Here is a 13734-nt window from a genome sequence, read left to right as displayed (position 1 = left end):
TTAATAGCAACATTAATTATGTCAAAGTAGTTAGTTATGTTATGGGGAATGCATGATCTAGTTTAAACGAATTATCCTAGTAGGAATATGTGGATTAGAATCAGGCCTTTCTAATTCTTAATACTGTTAATAGATTAAATCTTGTGGACGTTCCCAGAGTTGTCTGTTAATTAGGTATCTAGCCAACGGTCGTACCTTGACTGACGAAAAGGTTAGGTTGTTAGGTCGTACCAACAACCATAATTGATTTATTTGTTTATATAAGTGTTATTTTTGCATCAATGATCAATTAATAAGAATCAAGCAAGATCCCAACTTTTATCGGAAAAGCTTTTTCCCATATTCTCACTAGGTAAATTTTGACTGCTTTCTAGTTTATTTAGTTTTCAATTATTTCGTTTTATCATCAAACACCCCGTCCTCAAATTGTTTTCTATTTCTTTTAAAGAAATCAACTTAACCAGTCTCTGTGGAATCGACCCTACTCCCACTTTCACAAGTGTAGTAGGAATTATTTTTTGTGGTCTTGACACCCACCAAATTTTCGATGAGGTTCAAGATCTCCTTCTTGACCACTTCCATCATCAAAGGGTTCAGTCGGCGTTGAGATACCTGTTGTCAAATAAAGAAGCAAAGCCACAACTAATAAGATGGATACTGCTGCTGCAAAAATTTGATCTGATGATTAAAGATAAGAAAGGAGCGGAGAACCTCATAGCTGACCATCTTAGCCGATTGGTCACCGACGAAAACCCACCACCTCTAAATGATGAGTTCCCAGACAAACATCTTCACACCATTCAAGGAGTCACCCCATGGTATGCTGATATAGTCAATTTCTTAGTTACCGGCATTCTACCATGAGAATTGACTAGAGCAAGAAAAGACAAAATCAAAAGCGATGCCAAATACTATGTGTGGGATGAGCCTTACTTATGAAAATTTTGTTCAGATCAAATCATTCAAAGGTGCGTTCCTGAAACTGAAATCCCCTCAATTCTTGAGTTTTGTCATTCATATGCATGTGGAGGTCATTTTGGATCACAAAAGACGACACAAAAAGTGCTAGAATGCAGCTTGTTTTGGCAAAATATGTTTAAAGATGCATATCTATTTTGTAAATTATGTGAAAATTGCCAAAAAGTGGGAAACATTGGCCATCGTTATCAAATGCCCCTTTCCCCGATACTTGTGTGTGAAGTGTTTGATGTGTGGGGAATCAACTTTACGGGTCCCTTCCCATCTTCTTTTGGAAAATCTTACATCATTTTAGGAGTAATTATGTGTCCAAATGGGTAGAGGCAAAAGCCACTCGAGCTGACGATGCTAAAACTATTGTGGAATTTGTCAAGGCTAACATTTTCTCTAGATTTGGTACGCCAAGAGCAATCATAAGCGACCGAGGGACACATTTTTCCAACAAGGTGGTTGAGGCATTGTTCAAGAAATAAAATATAACTGATCGAATCTCGACTGCCTACCACCCCCAAATGAATGGCCAAGCGAAAGTCTCCAATCGAGAGATCAAATTCATACTCGAAAAAATGGTGAATCCTAACCGAAAGGATTGGAGTGCACGCTTGGATGACGCACTTTGGGCCTATCGTACGGCGTACAAAACTCCCATAGGTATGTCTCCATATCATTTGATTTATGGTAAATCTTGTCACCTCCCTGTCGAATTTGGACATAGGGCATATTGGGCAATCAATCAATTCAATTTGGCAATGGATGAAGTAGGAAGGCAAAGAAAGTTGCAAATAGAAGAACTTGAGGAGTTACGGAATGATGCCTATGAGAATTCAAAAATCTATAAGGAAAAAGCAAAAGCATTCCATGAACGCACCATTTCTTGAAAAGAATTCGTTGTTGGGCAAAAAGTTCTCCTCTTTCATTCTAAGCTCAAGTTGTTCCCGGGTAAGTTGCGTTCTCGATGGATAGGACCTTTTTGTTGTTAATAATGTCTTTCCTCATAGTGCAATTGAAATCAAGAGTCCCACAACTTATAAGGTGTTCACGGTGAATGGGCATCGGCTCAAGCATTTTTCTGATGATTTTCAAGCACCAACAATTGAGAAAATTCAACTAGTGGAGCCCACCTTCATCTAAAATACACCTCTCTCAGTCTAGCCAAAGACGTTAAATAAAGAAGCTACATGGGAGGCAACCCATAAAATTTCTATCCTTTACTTTTCTCTTTCATTTGATTTTAATTTTAATATTTTTATTAAAGTTTTGCGAAGCGTGCCCACGCTTCAAGGATCTTCCTAATCTGTTTGGCTCACTCCATCAAAATAGATTTGAAGTTCTCTTTAAGCGTGCCCCACGCTTAGTGAGTTTTTTTAGGTTGTTCATAGCATCACCAACTCTTATTTACTTTCCTGTATTTAATTTTCAATTATAAATTTATATAATAAAAAAAATCAAAAAATCAAAAAATAAAAAAGTCAATAAAAAAGGTAAAGTAGGTGAAAATCTTTGACCACATCTTCATCTTTCTCCAAAGCATTGACCCTCTCTCTCAATTTCTTTTTCCACAACAACTCTTCTCCAAGCCACACGCCGCCCACTCGCCGAAAAACTGCAGCTCTCACCACCACCTACCCGGCCGACGTTCACTCTCGTTCGTTGACGATACCTACAGCCCGTCGTCACAGCAACCCGCGTCGTCGTCTTTTCCACTGTCGCCCACATCTCGAAGCCAGCTGTTGTTTCTCTTCGCCGTCGCACCACCACCAACCTACATTGTTGTTCCGTTCATCGTCTTCTCTCTCGACATTGCTGTCTCGCTGCTGCTCACACGGTCTCGATTTCTCTCTCCGTTCACCGTCGTACAGCCTTCCCCATTGTCACAGCTCTGTCGTTCGACGCACCCGAAATAAAGAACCAGATCCGCTGCCGTCAATCACTGTTCATCGTCTGTTTTCGTCCAGCCACCACCATCACTACCGCGTCTCTGTCCCGCCTCGACGTCGCCGGCGTCGTTGTTGCACCAAAACTGCTCGTATAGTTCACGATTCTTCCCCCTTTTCTTTCTATGACTTTTTATATTTTTTCCCATTTTATCTGCTTTATTTTCTCTTGAGATAATATAGGATGAATAACTGAAAACGGAGCCAAGAAGAAAGGTCCTCCTCCAGATCCGGACCCCGTTCCCATAGCACATGCTGCCAAAGCGTACTTCCACCATCATCAGAAGCACTTGGTGGGAACCTAAAATTCACAACCCGCACAGCCAAGGATCGGTACACACTACTCTGCACTCGTAATATTCTTCCATGGAAAATAATGTACACTGATACTTTACATAGTTTGCATGCTATTGAGAGTAGCAACTTATTGATCGAGAATATTAGTTGGCAAAGTTTCTTTTATTGTGCTGAGCATGCTTATCTCCATCATCACTCACGTTAAATTTCATTGGGACGACGTTTTTCTATGTCTTTAATTGAGTTCAATATTGTATTGGGATTCACCACTACTAAAAATGCACGCACTCACGAGTACATTAATTCTTTATTTGATTATTGTGAGGATTTTAATCCTGTGAAAGAATGGCGTAAACTATCTACTGATCCACTTGCATATCATCCTAGTAGATCGAAAAGTCATTACTTAAAAAACTCAGTGCTCAAGTTTGTTCATTGTTTCCTTGCTTTCAACTTTACCGGTCGTAGAGATACATCTGGAATTTGCTCTAAAGCTGAATTGTTCCTTTTGTGGTGTATGTTACACGGAATTAAAGTTAATCTTGGATTTTGGTAGGCTACGCAATTTCAATCATGCTTTAATTCTTGGTTCGTACATTACTTTAATTGCAATAAACCTTGGTGTTTTTCGCCCTTCTAACCATAACCGTCATATTGCTTGTGAATTGTAACCATTGGACATTGCTAGTTTAACACGAATGGGCCTTGTCACTAGGAATGGTACTTTTTTTGAGTTTGTGCATGCAGGACGGTCACCCACCGGAGATGCACCTTCCACTTCAAGACCATCTCACAGCAATGACTCAAACGAGGACAGAAACTCCGAGGAGGAAGAAAGCAATGCTGGAGATGATGAGGACGAGGAAGAAGAAAGTGTTGAGGAAGGAGAAGAAAACAACGAAACAATAGAGCAACGGGAGGAAACCAACATGGCACGACCACAACCGCCACCAAACCCACAACAAACAACCTTGGATGACGTCGCTCGAACAATCGCTCAAATAGAGGCCAATTTGATTAGCTTGTTCGAGCACATCGGGCTAACACCAAGGCACCCACCCACACCATGAGCTCTTTGCGGCATGCACTCAGGGACGCTTCCTTAAATGCTCTCTCATTTTAATTTTAATCCTTGAAATGCATGTCATAGTCCACATTGAGGGTAATGTGGATTTTAAGTGTGGGGGTATTGTTGTTAAACATGCTTGTTGAGTTTGGTTGTTGTTGGTTGCTTCTTGAATTTGGTTGTTGTTCTTGTTGGTTGTTGAGCATGGTTGTTGAATTTGTTTGAAAAGATTTTTTGTGCTTGATGCTTGATAGAAATGCGTTTGATCAAAAACTTTTGAGGAATGAGCCTTGTAAAAATTTTTCCTTTTCCTTTTGACGTGAAATTTTTTTTTTTGACAAAGTTTTGGAAAATTGTGGCATGATGAAACACCTTTTAATTTTGGAATATTCTTGGCTAAATGACGTTATGTGCAAAAGAATGCATGTTTTATATTTAAGGATAATTTACAAGTTGAAAACTTGTTTATACCAAAATGACTTGAGTTAAAATCTTTTGATATAGGATTAATGGATTAAAACATACCTCGTGAGATTTTGAGCTTAATATATTCATTGATGTTGAATTTCATTTTTTCTTGAGAGAAAAATACACTTCTATGGCTTTGTCTTTCCTAGAACTTGCCTTGAGCCATATTAAGGCCACACAAATGTGCATTTATTTGGATATGATAAAGGCATTAGAAACCACTTTCGGCCTTCTTTGACCACCCAACACATTTTAACTTTAGATAACCCCTTTGAGTCTTTTTGACCTATTTTGTTGATATAACCCATCATATACGAACCTATCCCGTCATTTGTTTAACCTCTTGATTTTGACCCTTCCAAGAATTATTAGAGCATCAAGGGAAATAGGTTTATGTTCAACAGAATAAGTTCTCAAAATGGGGAATTGACCTTTGTGATTTATGTGATTAAAAGATATATCTCGAAATGAGTGTGGAGGTTCCAAAATTGTGGTCTTCTTTACTTTGTGGGACCCAACATCAATTTTCTTGTTCTATGCCTATCACAAAAAAAATGGAGAGGAGAAACAAAGAAAAAAGAAAAAACCAAGTGGCAAAAAAAAAAGAAAGTAATTTTCTTGCCACCAAAAAAAAAGAAAAGAAAAGAAAAAGAGAAAAAGAGAAAAAAAAATGTATGAACCCTCCAAAAGAAATAAAAAAGGCATAAGTCAAGGAATTGTCGAAAAAAAAAATTTCGAGGGTAGATGAATAAACTTTTAGAGCTTCAAATTATCGTTCACTCAAATTTTTTGGTACTCTAATTGGTTTTTTGGAATTTAACCTCATTATCCTCATATCCTACCCCCAAATCAAAGCCCCGTTACAACCAAAATCAAAGACCTTTTGATCCATGTATGTGCATATTTCAAAGTGGTGGAGATGTGGTGTATAGGCAAGCTTATGGTGAAATATTGTCGTAGTAAGTGTCGAGAGATACACTTGAGAGAATGAAAAACAAAGAGAAAAATAGTCCACTAGTTTTATTCAATTGGTTTCGATAATAGTCATTACGTGAAAACTTGTTTGATACATGTTGAATTATCTTTTTCATAAAATAGGTCATTACTTTGCACATGATTACAATTTGCCTTCAATATGTTTGAATTTGGAGAGAGTTTTGAATGCATAAACGATCTTCATTTTGCTTGAGGACAAGCAAAGAGCTAAGTGTGGGGGTACTTTTTTTTTTTTTTGGAAATACCCTCACACTTAGCACTTTGCTTGTATAACCAATACAGTGATGATTTGGAGATGGTATGTTCCATAGTTTGTGCCATATTTTACCCAAATGTTGTGCAGTGCAAAAGACAAGGGAAGTGAACAACATTCTACACTAAAGAAGTTGGGAAAGTTGACATTCATCCAACTTCAGTCAATGCCGGCGTTCATGTTTTCCCTCTAGCATGCATGGTCTACAATGAAAATGTCAAAACCAGTAGCATATACATAAGAGATTCCACCAATATATCAGATTATATATGCTCTGTTGATGTTTGTGGTAATCTTATTCCAAACAAATGCGGAGACGGCATTGAAATGCTTGGTGGATACCTTCACTTTTCTACATAAAAGACTGTATAGGACTCGATACAGAAATTGCATGGAGAGCTGGACAAGCTCCTATCAAGGAAGATTGAGAAGCCAGGACTGGATATTACAGTGGAGGGAAAGCGTGTTGTTGCTGCTAGTCGAGTTGCTGCACGGTCAAGATGTGCATTATGGGTGACTTCACATCCTTACACGACTGCCGATTAATGGGTATGACCATTACAACTTTTATACTATTAGATTGGACACTGTGATGCAAATTTTGAGCTATATGTGTTTCTTCAAAAAATTACTCGGTGCACAACAGGAAACTAGAGGCCTTTAGCTACTCCAGGCATATTTCCGTAATAGAAAAACGGAAGTTTTATTTCCTCTTGCTTAAGAGTCGCAAGTACATTGGTGTATTCATTAACATTATGATATTTATTAATTCCGTCCAATGAAGAGAAGGATGCAAAAATGGGGAGAAAAAAGCAAAAAAAAGAAAAGGAAATACAAGCAACAAAACAACTGATACAAAACTCGTACTCCAATTGTGAGAATTTAGGGATACAAGAGGGCGCTTACGTTCAACCTATCGAATCCCTCTGCTCTGAATATTTTACATCGCCGGCATCGATAATCTTGGCGTCGGCGGGCACAAGGAGAGGAATCCCATCGACGATGGGATAAGAAGCGCCGATGGAATCGCTGATGAGTGCATTGTTTTTCGGGCAGAGCCTTAAGGGCTGTTTGGAGAGTGGGCAGACAAGAATGTCAGTAAGAGTGGTGCTTATTCCCACGCCGGCGCATCTCAGCAGCGATCCGCTCCCTCTCACCATCTTCTGTTCCTGGGTTTGAGTTTGGGTTCCGACAATAATTAGGGATCTGAACGATATCCGGGTTTGAGTTTTAGTTCAATTTTCAACTTTTTAATGAGGACCCAATATATCCACAAAAATTTATATGAATTAATTTCTTTTTGAAGCAATATATTGCCTATTTCCTAATAGACTAACTAATATTTAATGTTTGTGCGATGGTGTTTTCCATTTGAGGGTCTTTTTGTAAACTTAAATTTGGGTACTATTACCATATTTTTTAATAAATTAAAAAATTTATCAATTTTAATTCTATATGTCTTTTAATTTAATAATTAAGAAAAAAGTTAGGGACTGTTAGTCAATAAAATATTTCAACTAAAGATCCCTTGATTTCTCCATTAATGATTACGCGAAAAATTACGTGAAAAACCAAAATGAAAAAGTTTCTAACATATAATGTATATTATGAAAATGTCAATATAAATAGAATTAAATTAAAAATGAATCTCATTTATTGGACTTAAAATGGGATTTTTCTAATTTGTGGGAACAATATTTGAAACTTAGACAGTTCTTCGAAACATAAAATGAAATGGGTTAAGAATTATTGATTCAACTATTGAGACAATCGAGGTCAGATCAATATTGTCATATTTATGTCATAAATAATTATTAATATAAAATAACTTTAAATAATAAATAATATTGAAAAGCCTATCTCTTTTTTTTAACTTCACTCTTTCTCCTGATATATACCTACACAACAAACTATTATCAAAATTCCTCTTTTCCTCTTCTTCACCCTACCCATAAAAAAATGGCAATTCTTCACTTTGTCCTCAATCTAATCAACTTCTTCGTCCTCTCCTGCTTTCTAACTTCCCCATCACCATAGTCGATACAGCTGAAGTAGCCACCAAAATCTCCAAAAACACCAAAAGCTTCATCTTTTATCGGGACCCAATCTACTTTGACTCTCAATCACCCAAACATTGACTGATATGTTCTATCTTGCATAGTGATATGGATAGAAATACTCACTAAGGGTTAAGTACCTACAGGAGTAAAGGTTGCTGGTACCCAAGCCCAAAAGAGGCCGAAACTTAGAAAGAACCCAAATTGGGGGAACCTGAGGGATCCTAGTAGTAGAAGGAAGACATGTGTTTCCACATTGGGGACGCAATCTTAGTTTCTGTACATTGGGGGACAACTAAAACTACTCCCAAGAAACGAAAATTCAGGTATCATTTACTAAACTTTTGTGTTTGAGCTCCGACCATTAGACCTTATCCTTCAATTCCTCACTTGATCGTCAGATGATTTTCTCTATGGACAACCTTAGCACTGCAGATGTTTGTTGTTCAATTGGAGGCTTATTTCGCTTGAACTGAGGATCACTTAAGCCTAATGATAGACCGTTCGAAGCCCTTAGTCCAAACCTCATCATTTTTGCGTTGTTTGTGGAAAATAACGGTGAAAATTTTCAACCCAAAACAGTGGGATGCAAGGAACTCGGGGACACCTAGTTGAGGAAGTAGGAACTTGCCATCTCCTCAACTTGAACATGAAAGTTATGGTTATTGCACTCATTAATTATTTAGAAATGTAGAATTCTCTTGTGAACATATACAAATGGGCCAAGTATTGCTTTAAGCTTATTTAGCCTATCACATGAATTTTTGTTGTAGTAGTCATTAAGTTTAACCATTTTTTTTTATCAATATTGTTTTTTGCTGATAGATGAAGATGGATAAACCTAACGAGTTATACTGGCAAAATTCACTTAATGGGCTAAATAGATTAAAGGAATGCGTGATCTATATGTACGTAGTTCCAAAAGAATTATACATTTTAAAATAATTATTAATAATTGAAAATATTGTCCTCCATTTGTTTTATTGAGAATATTGTTATAATTTTTGTGATTATTATATAAAAATGTTAATATTGGGGCAACCTGTCTAAATTTTGTGAATTATTCATATTATTATGTAAAAATGTTAGTATTGGGAATATTGTTCTATTTTTTTTTTATTATTATGTAAAAATATTAATATTGGGCAAATTGGTTTAAATTTTTTTATTATTAACATTATTATCGGGAATATGTTTTTGATTATTTACATTTATTATGTAGAAATGTTAATATTGGGAAATTAGTCTAAATTTTTTTATTATTGACGTTATTATGTAAAAATGTCATTATTGGGAACATTGGTGTAATTTTTGTGATTATTTACATTTATTATGTAGAAATGTTAATATCAGGGAAATTGGTCTAAATTTTTTTATTATTGACATTATTATGTAAAATGTTATTATTGGGAATATTGTTTTAATTTTTGTGATTATTATATGAAAAAATTTATATTGGGGAAATTGGGCTATTGTCATGTAAAAAATAATATTACACATAGAATGCATAAATTACACAATAAATTACATAAAGAGTATAAATTACTCAATAAATTACACATAAATTGCATAAGTTACACAATATATCACACATAAATTACATAAAGTACACAATAAATGACACATAAATTTCACAAATTACAAAATAAATTACAAATAAATTACATAAATTACACAAATTTCTATAATTACAAAAATTACATAAAATAAAGTTCTATAATTGCAGAAATTCTTACACAGCTATTTATTTCTATAATTACAGAAATTACATAAAATAAATTTTTACAGAAACTTTTAAAAATCAGAAAAAATTGATAGAAAATTTTTAAATATACAAAAAAATTTACAAAAATTACAAAAAAAATTACAAAAAGTTAGGAAAATTATAAAACATTTATAGAGAATTTTTAAAATTACGAAAATGTGGGATGAAAAAGAAGAAAAATAGTTGGGGGGGGGGGGGGGAGAGGGGGAGGAATCACAAAACAAAAAAAAAATAAGAAGTGTTGAAGGTGGCTTTCCTGTAGAGTCATGAGGATGGTGGCTGACGGCACGGGAGGCAAAGGGTCGTGAGGAGAGTGTGAGGGAGTGAGATTTTTAGAACGGGCTTCGAAACGGACATGTTTAAAAAAACCATTTCAAACACCGATTCAAATAACCAAGACGACGTCGTTGACGAGCATTCTTTAAAAAATCGTTCCTATTTTTTAACCTTTCCAAAAAACAGTTCCTAAAAAAATCAAACGATATCGTTTGATGCGAAATGATGTCATTTTGGTATATTTTTAATGAGATCTTTCATATTTATTAAAAATCGTTCCTAACTTTGTGCCAAAATTATTTTTCCCGAGAATTCAGAAAAATAAAAAATATAGAAAAAACCGTCCCAGACATGTTAATGATCAGAAAAAAGTAAACCAACAATTATTTAAGGCAATCAGAAACATATAATACTACGAATTAAATTGATACATGTTTCAGAAGATCGAGTATATTTGTATATATAAGATTGTTAGTCTTACACAGATATATGTAGCATCTTATATTGTTGTATTGGATTGTCTAATCAGATCGTTAAAATATTAATCAGGCCGTGGGATGTTACTAAATTGAAAAAAAACTACATTCGATGAAGTTTTGGACATCTTTGTTATACGGATACTAAGATATCGTATCTGATACACAATCAACGAGGTTAAAAATGATGCAACTGTCCATCAGACAATTTGATTTTAGATCAGACCGCTACATATGTTCACATATGAAAGTAATGCTATGCGTTTAAGTTTGGAATTAATCAGGGTCCTAGATGTTGAGATATCATAATCGGGAAGTGAACGAGCTATTTGTGGACATATTTAGGGACGGTCTCTAGAGCACATATAGGAACGGGTTTTCCTTATTCGTTTTAGGAACAAAGATTTTATATTTTTAGGAACGGTTTTATTTAAATTCATCTTTTGGAACGGTCAAAAAATAAATAACCTTTATTAAATTTGATTTTTCCTCGAGTTTTTCTATGGCGTGAAATTAATTTTTTTGGAACTTATTTTGGGACGATCGAAATAAATTGACCATTTCTATATTTTGATTTTTCCTCCTTTTTTATTAGGATATTGTAATATATTTAGGAAGGGTTGTAACGTTGCAATTTATAAAATTGTAATATATTTAGGATATTGTAATATATATTGTAAATTGACCATTCCTAAATTGACCATTCTTATTAACGTCCCTGCAAAGTTGGAACGGGCTTCGGAACGGCTTCCGAACTTTTTGAAGGTTCCTAAATAAAAAAATATTGTATTTTATTTTTAATTTTTTTTATCGATGTGGACAATTGCTTTGCAAAGTGTACTTATAATTCAACTGGTAAACTATTTTTATAAATTATTATTGGTAATTTTTAAATTTATACAAATTTCTATTAGTAAAATACACAAACACTTGATATAGAAACCCTAACTGTCAATCATAATTATTGTCTTCTTCAGTCTAGTAATCATTATCAAAGCTATCTTCGTCAGACTCATCATCAGATATATAGTTCCCCGATTGGGATGTACCTGCTCCTTATTGATTAGCAACAGAAAGCTCAACGACAAATTGTATACCATTTGGGCCATGCAGGTCATAAGCATGCTTATCCATCGCAACTTGGGGAGTAGGTATTGTCTCATCTTCTTGTAATGCAACTCCGGTCCATCGAGAGTCATCAATGACTCGTTTGGCTCTTGTTCTGCAGACAACCATTCATTCCACTTTGTCTCTCTTCATGCTAGGCTACTCCGTGTAGTAGACTTGTACTACTTATTGTGTAGGATGAATGGTTTGTTCTTTTGGTATACTTTCTTGAAGTTTACATCAACGAGGTGCTAATGAGGATGTACCTTCATACCTCTCACGGGATCGACCAACGATATTTAAACAGATTGATCTGCATGTTTGGAGTATGTGGGTAATCTAACTGAATTAGCTCTTCGAGAATCCTATAGAAGTCACAATCTGTCTCTGTATATGATGAGCTTTTCACACAGATTCCACAATTCATAGTAGACTTGCCTACGCTGTGCACCTCAGTGTTGAAATTGTAACCATTTACAAAGAGCACGGGAATGCTGTGACCTCAGCTGTAGGACCCCAATAATGCAACTTTAGAAGCGTTGTCTGTGTAATTCAATTCGAATTTAACCTGTGTTGCACATATTAGAGAAGCCATATATTGATAAATTACAGTTGTAACACAATTCAAAAGACACAACTTACACGACGTTTGAACTAATTCCTAAATTGGAAGCTACTAGCTCATCAATAATGGGGTCCTCCGCATGATGGTGATCGTAAAGTTCATTAAAAAGGACCTGCTCACATACATATCAATACATAGGTTGAAAGTCCAAACTATCAAGCAAGCAATTTGAATAGGGATTATGAACATGCCCTTACCTTGGCCTTAGCCGTTCGATTGATTGTTCTAAATTCGAAGTCATTTCGTTAAGTCGTAAGTTTTTTCCGTGATTAAATGGAAAGGGGGAGCGGTTCGGGCCTACTCTTGAACTTTTAGCCTAATGAAATTGAAAGCCGAAACAAAGGCCAAATATTGGCATGTAACTGAGTACGAACGGTTAACAATGTGAATACAATCTTTACACTTACTCGCAGTATAACGTGTTTACTTCACAGTTGGTCAATATATACGTCTCATTTATGTGACATTCTTCTCCACTAAGCCATCTCTTCTTTGAAGCACCACTATCTCGACCAGGGTAGTCGAAAATAGATCGTTGGATACGAGCATCGTTCATATAGAGGTTGTCATTTCTGCGTGTCTGTTCTGTTTGCAAAGAATTTGGGGCTCAAAGTAGCGAGAAGTGAAGAGACTGATTTCTTATATAAGGTAAGCCTCTACAATTGACGCCTCGACGTGTGCTGTGTTTTCCACCTTCATTTTCTAGTCTCGAAGAAATCTAATAACCAAATATTTATTGGAAACATAATGATACTAGAACTATTTCAAAAAATAAGAATAACTCGTGTACTAATTATCTCTCAAATGGATATATCCACCTATATTGCACAGGCCCTCCCATGCGCACTTCATATGGCAGGTGAACAATTAGGTGTTCCATTGAGTTAAAGAAAGCTGACAGAAATATTTTCTCGAGGTTGCATAATTTGGTTGCGACACTAGCCTCCAATTCTTGTACCTTGTTCACATCGAGCATCGTCGCACATAGAATTTGGAATAGAAGGCTGACTCTGTCAATGTACTCCACATTGGCTCAGGAAGCATTTCACGAAAGCCAATCGGGATCAAATTCTGCATGAATACGTAACAATCATGACTCATCATACCTTGAAGCCTTAGCAACTTCATGCTGACACAATGGACCAAATTAGATGCATAACCATCAGAAAACTTCTAATGACTAATCCATTAGCATATCCTCCTCTTTTGTTCCTTAGTCAAGGTATATATGGCTTTGGGCATCACATTTGACCTCCTTCCATCCACCTAAAGCTCCTGTCGAAAAATATGATCTTGAGATCCTTCTATAGATTCAAATATCCTTCATTTTTTCCTATATATCCATGACAATATTGAATATATTGTCAAACACATTCTTCTAAATGTGCATGACATCAAGATTGTGTCGTATCAGATGCGTCGACCAGTACTTGAGC

At 35.6% G+C, this 13734-nt stretch overlaps 1 long non-coding RNA gene across 1 annotated transcript; it reads left to right on the top strand.

The window, feature by feature from the left end:
- Window positions 1–2482: 2482 nt before the first annotated feature.
- Window positions 2483–6702, top strand: LOC148787834 (uncharacterized). The gene is made up of 2 exons (XR_016065759.1): window positions 2483–3245; window positions 3957–6702. It is a non-coding gene; the product is annotated as an uncharacterized LOC148787834 (long non-coding RNA).
- The last annotated feature ends 7032 nt before the right edge of the window (window positions 6703–13734 follow it).

This window comes from Sesamum indicum, linkage group LG6 (assembly GCF_026168435.1).
Source record: "Sesamum indicum cultivar Baizhima isolate 11 linkage group LG6, ASM2616843v1, whole genome shotgun sequence".
NCBI classification, from domain to species: Eukaryota; Viridiplantae; Streptophyta; class Magnoliopsida; order Lamiales; family Pedaliaceae; genus Sesamum; species Sesamum indicum.
The sequence above is the reverse complement of the archived record's forward strand: the minus strand, read 5'-3'. Positions and strand labels throughout refer to the sequence as shown.